Source organism: Carassius auratus, unplaced genomic scaffold, assembly GCF_003368295.1.
Source record: "Carassius auratus strain Wakin unplaced genomic scaffold, ASM336829v1 scaf_tig00022945, whole genome shotgun sequence".
Lineage (NCBI taxonomy): Eukaryota > Metazoa > Chordata > Actinopteri > Cypriniformes > Cyprinidae > Carassius > Carassius auratus.
In genome coordinates, this window is record NW_020525230.1 from 6,395 (window position 1) to 12,198 (window position 5,804).

General features: G+C 37.6%; 1 long non-coding RNA gene across 1 annotated transcript; it reads right to left on the reverse strand.

Moving 5' to 3' along the window:
• Positions 1-306: 306 nt before the first annotated feature.
• On the reverse strand, positions 307-2,353 carry LOC113077646 (uncharacterized). The gene is made up of 3 exons (XR_003281375.1): positions 2,282-2,353; positions 1,732-1,867; positions 307-354 (listed from the first exon to the last, which is right to left on the reverse strand). It is a non-coding gene; the product is annotated as an uncharacterized LOC113077646 (long non-coding RNA).
• Positions 2,354-5,804: the final 3,451 nt, after the last annotated feature.

The window sequence follows — 5,804 nt, forward strand, 5'->3', positions numbered from 1 at the left end:
TCAGTAATAAACAATTCTCTCACTTATCTGTATGCACATTCACGTCACAATTCGAACTAAAAAAATATATTTCTTAACGGCCCACAGTACAGTATCAGACATCTCTCTGGTACTTCCTGGAGGGAAGCTCATACATTGATATCCATTCATTGGATTAAGTGATTAATCTTAGGCAGAGTCTTGTCTATTGTTATACCCGTCTCTCACAGAACATGGCCGGCCACCTGTTCTTCCACGTCCATGCTTGTCCTTGTAATGATTCACTATAGTCTTTTGAATGTATGAGGGACATTTGCAAAATGTACAAGTCCACTTCATCAAATGAGTAGTTGAGCCTGGTAAATCATAAAACACCTAAAACACACAAAACAGAAGAAAAAAGTTATTGCAAAAATTAACAAGAGCACATTTCTAGTTAAGTCTAACAAGCAAATTGGATGTATGAATTGTTAGACTGCTCTTTAGTTCTAGGTAACGCGACCGATGTACTGTAATAAGAAACAATAATGAAGTTGCAGCAACCGAGCAGCTGCTAATAATCTAGCACCAAGTTAGTTTGTTATTATCGCCGCCATGATCGACAGGCAGCTAACGTTACTTCAGCTCGCACTCAAGCGGACCCTAGCAAGAACAACAGCCTCAGTGGTTCTCCAAAATTATTTTGCAGCCCTGGCCATTAACATACACTACAGTTCAAAAGTTTGGGGTCAGTAAGATTTTTTTATGTTTTTAAAAGTAGTATCTTCTGCTCAGCAAGGCTGCATTTATTTGATTAAAAATTCTAACAAAAACAAAAAACAGTAATAGTGAAATATTATTTCCAATTTAAAACAGCTGTTTTCTATTTTAATATATTTTAAACTGCAATTTATTCCTGTGATCAAAGCTGAATTTTTAGCATCATTACTCCAGTCTTCAGTGTCACATGATCTTCAGAAAACATTCTAATGATGATTTGATGCTCAAGAAACATTTCTGATTATTATCAATGTTGAAAACAGTTGTGTACATTTTTTTCTCAAAATTCTTTGAGAAGAAAGTTCAAAAGAACAGCATTTAAAATAGAATATTTTATAACATTATAAAATGACTTTACTGTAACTTTTGATCAGTTCAAATGCTGATGCTGTTCTTTTGAACTTTCTATTCATCAAACACACAACTGTTTTAAACATTGATAATCAGAAATGTTTCTTGAGCAGCAAATCATCATATTAGAATGATTTCTGAAGATCATGTGACACTGAAGACTGGAGTAATGATGCTGAAAATACATCTGTGCAACACAGAAATAAATTACAGTTTAAAATATATTAAAATAGAAAACAGCTGTTTTAAACTGGAATCATTTCACAATATTACTGTTTTTGTTTGTATTTTTAATCAAATAATTGCAGCCTTGGTGAGCAGGAGATAACGTTATTACTTTTAAAAACATAAATCTGACTGAACCCAAACTTTTGAACGGTATTGGGCCTTGACATATGGTCTATCAGAAATGGTGTTTTCTACAATGAAAACTGGTATCGTCTCAGATAAAGCTTTATCAACCGTCTCTGACTGAACTGCTAGCAAACGTGTTCTAGCTAACGTTAATGGTCGCTGAAATGTGCCTCGTTTAAATGACATCACAGTTGTTGCACATATCAAAGGGTAACGATAGCTAACGTTAATCACGTTAATGGCTTAATCAACGCACATTATTAAAATCTACAAAACACGAACACTTACCAATAGCGAACTTGTTCACGCCAAACCGACTCGTCTTGTCTGACGGAAAAATTAGGCACCCGGCCGACTGATTGCTTACTGGCGCGTAATCTTGTTCGTCTCAAGGCCTGGCTTCGTTGGTAGTTCCCCGCACAATCTGCAACACGCCAAAGACTTGTACTCAACTCAATTTAAAATGGCAAGTTCATTCAAGCACCTGGTTTGTATTTTTAATCAAATAAACACAGACTTGGTGAGGAGAGATTTCTTTTAAAAATATAAAAAAACTGACTGAACCCAAACTTTTAATGGTAACGTTAGTGTATTTGGCCTTGACATACGGTCTATCAGAAATGGTGTTTTCTAACGTTACAATGAAAACTGGTATTGTCTCAGATAAAGCTTTATCAACCGTCTCTGACTGAACTAAAAAACTGAACTGCTAGCAAACGTGTTCTAGCTAACTTTAACGGTCGCTGAAATGTGCCTCGTTTAAATGACATCACAGTTGTTGCACATATCAAAAGGTAACGACAGCGCACACTAAAAACTACAAAACACGAACACTTACCAATAGCGAACTTGTTCACGCCAACCCGACTCGTCTTGTCTGACGAAAAATAAGGCACCTGGCCGAATTAAGTTTAATTGCTTGCTGCCGCGTAAACTCGTTCGTCTCTAGGCCTGGCTTCATTGGTACGTTAGTTCCCCGCACATGCGCAAAAGCTGTCCTCCACTCAATCTGCAACACGCCCACTTCCACTCAGTTTAAAATGGCAAGTTCATTCAACCACCTGGAATTTGTGATTCATTGAAGTAACAAATGAACCTATACTGTAAGATTGAAAACTCAAACAATTGAGTTGAAATTTCAAAACACATTTTTTTATGTTTGATTTAATGACATATATAAGTTATCATAACTTTTTGATCAGATCATTTTTTACAGTGCATGCATGGAAGCACAGTGAAGCCTATTATTAAGAAGTGGAAGGTATTTGGCAAAACACAGACCCTCCCTGGATCAGGACGTTGCTTCTAACTGGATGAAAAAGCCAGCAGGAAGCTGGTCAGAGAGGCGACCAAGAGACCTACAGTAACTCTAAAGAAGTTGCAGGAATTTATGACGGAGTGGTCATTGTGTGTACATGACGTAACAAATTCCCCACAAATATGGCTTGTATGGGAGGTTTTGCGAGACAAAGCCACTATTCAAGCAAATCTGTACTTGAAGATTCTGAGGCAGGTGAGACTAAAATGTTTATTATTTGGCCTCAACACCAAACGATATGTCTGATAGAAAATCCAATACAGCTCACCATCCAAATAACCACATTCCTGTAGTTAAATGTAGAGGTGGTAATATCCTGCAATGGGGGTGTTTCTCTGCAGCAGGGACTGAAGCACTTGTCAGGAAAGAAGGAAAAGTGGATGGGGAAAAGTACTGTCAAATTCTCGATGAATGTTTGCTGCCAGCTGCCAGAAAGTTGTCAATGGGAAGAATGTTTACCTTCCACAATGACCCAAAGCACACATCAAAACTGACCACAAAGTGGTTGAAGGAGAATTGGATGAATGTCCTTGCATGGCCCAGTCAGAGCCCAGACATAAACCCCACTGAAAATATGAGGAATGACTTGAAGTTTGTGGTCCACAAACAGACACCATCAAATTAACTGAATTTCTGCAAGGAAAGAGTGGGCAAAATATTGCAGTCTAGATGTACAAAGATATTAGAGTCGTATTCCAACAGACTAAAAGCTGTATTTAAAGCAAGAGGTGATTATTTTCTATATGCACTGTATATGCAATTTATTGCCATTAATGTTATTAATTTGCATATTATATAATTCTATTTAAGTTGATTGACAACCCCTAACTGTTATGTCACTATAGCACACAGAAACCAAGGTCCTCTGTTGTTCTTGTGAAAGTAGAGACTAGATCTTCTGGATTTAGACTTGCAGGGGAGAGAAATGACAGAAAACTGACTATATGAAACAGTCATCTTTTGTTAGTAGTACAACTCTAAATCTAGTATACTGACAGTGGAAACACATACTGTGAAAGAACACAGGAAGGTGTTTGGGAATAAACTCTCATCACAATCAGGGAACCAGACATATTTTTAATGGAGAGATAAATGAAAATAGCAGTTGGGATGAACATTGAAGAATACAGAATATATATATACGGGTGTTCTTTCAATCTGCAGTATCATTTATTGGGCCATAAATACATTTAAAATGTGTGTGTTAATGTATGTGTGTCAACAGGAGACTCTGGGTGATCTATTGTTACTAATAGGCAGTGAATAGGCAGTGACTCTTCCCATGCTGCCACTAGCCTTGATTTCATTATCGTGAAACTCATCCCTTGAAATATGCTTTGGTGTCTGAGGTCTCCTGTTCTCCCTGTTTACTCGGAAATAACCTGTGCACAGAAACGCATGCATACAGATACACACCATTATCGATCTGCGAGCAAATGATGATATTGTAGAGGAGAACGATCAGTCTTGTTGACAGTCAATGCCTCCATCCTCTTTTCACCATTGCCGATCTTAAGTAGCAACATGATCTGTCCAATCTTGTCAGCGCTGAGATCCTGTCTATATAAATCTTACTGCTACATGTAAGCACATTAATTTGATTAACTCTTCACCTGAGCTTAAAGGAAAGCATTATGTTTGACTTACTGGTCAGATAGGCTGATGGGCTGTATTACTGAAAATAAATGGGCTGTATTACGAAAAAAATGCCAGTAATGTTGTTGTGCATGACTAAATGCACGTCTTATTCTTCTGGAAATTGCATGCTTTTTACAGTCTGTTATGCATTTAATGCTACATTCAAATACCTAAGGTCTCAGTATTTTTAAAAGCGGTCCTAGTTTCCTGGTGATGGCTGTTTTTCCATTATGTGAAAGTGACATTCAGCCATACTCAGAATTCATACTCTGCATTTAACCCATCCAAAGCGCACACACACAGCAGTGAACACACTCACACACACTGTTAACACACACCCGGAGCAGAGGTCAGCCATTTATGCTGCAGCGCCCAGGGAGCAGTTGGGGGTTAGGTGCCTTGCTCAAGGGCACCTAGGTTGTGGCATTGCCGGCCCGAGACTCAAACCCAAAACCCTAGGGTTAGGAGTCAAACTCTGTAACCACAAGGCCACGACTTCCCATATGATGCACTAATCATGCTGTAATTACTATGAACAATGACCAGGACAAAATATGAATTGTGGTTAATCAGGGCAAGTGCACAGCAACAAAGGCCAATTGTCTTTGGTGGATGTGAAAAAAACTAAATGGTTTGTTCATATCTACGGAAATTCTGATTTTAAAATGCAGTCTCTCTAAACGTTTTCGAGAATGCACTTGCTGAAATTGATCCATTATTACAATAAAGACATTTATGTAATAAATGGCTGTTTCTATTTAAAATTAATGTTTTTGTTTATTAAAATATTAAAATCGTTCAGCAGGTTTCAACAGCTCAACACCTCAAACTTGGGTCCTAAGTCTTTCATCCAACCAATGTAATACTCCCTCTCTAATGGTTTACCATCTTGTCTCTGTTCCTTTGCCTATTCTACCCTTATATGTGAGTATCAGATGTTGCATTTTCTTTGTTTCTTTGAAAGTCTGCCTAAAAACGACAGTCTCATTCTAGAACTTGAGAATTAGATGAACTTTAATTTGTGTGCATCTGTGTCGTCCTCTTCTCTTTATGTCCTGCTTAGATCCAGTTGTCTTTATTCTTTCGCGACAGTAATGTATGGAATAGCCTTCAACTCTCAAAAGAACAAAAGATGGGTTAGTTTCAAGAGAACCTCTTTCTTCAAACTTTATGTTTGGTCATTTTTGAAACCCAAATTTGACTTAACTTGCATTATATGCAACTATGCTCAGTACAACTGAAAAAGATGCTGTATTATGATTTATAAATTTCACTGAACAACTAAAGCCTTTTCAAATGTCAAACAAAAATACTGATATTCACGTGGAGGACAGTAGGGTAACACACTGGGGTAAACACAAGTTAATCAAATTCACCCACTGTCTCTCAGGCTGTGGCATGTCCA